Source organism: Neomonachus schauinslandi, chromosome 7, assembly GCF_002201575.2.
Source record: "Neomonachus schauinslandi chromosome 7, ASM220157v2, whole genome shotgun sequence".
Lineage (NCBI taxonomy): Eukaryota > Metazoa > Chordata > Mammalia > Carnivora > Phocidae > Neomonachus > Neomonachus schauinslandi.
Genome location: NC_058409.1, coordinates 41,318,974 through 41,319,507, shown reverse-complemented (window position 1 = coordinate 41,319,507; position 534 = coordinate 41,318,974).

Here is a 534-nt window from a genome sequence, read left to right as displayed (position 1 = left end):
TGGAACCCCAATAATGCAAAAAAAAAAATAATGGTCTGTTTCATGTTCTTTTTTTTTTTAATTATTTTTTTATTATGTTAATCACCATACATTACATCATTAGTTTTTGATGTACTATTCCATGATTCATTGTTTGCATATAACACCCAGTGCTCCATGCAGTACATGCCCTCTTTAATACCCATCACCAGGCTAACCCATCCCCGCACCTCACTCCTTCTAGAACCCTCAGTTGGTTCTCAGAGTCCATAGTCTCTCATGGTACGTCTCCCCCTCTGATTTCCCCCCCTTCATTCTTCCCTTCCTGTTTTCTTCTTCTTCTTCTTCTTTTTTTTAACATAAAATGTATTATTTGTTTCACAGATACAGGTCTGTGATTCAACAGCGCTCACCATAGCACATACCTTCCCCAATGTCTATCACCAAGCCACCCCATCCCTCCCATCCCCCACCACTCCAGCAACCCTCAGTGTTTCCTGAGATTAAGAATTCCTCATATCAGTGAGGTCATATGATACATGTCTTTCTCTGATT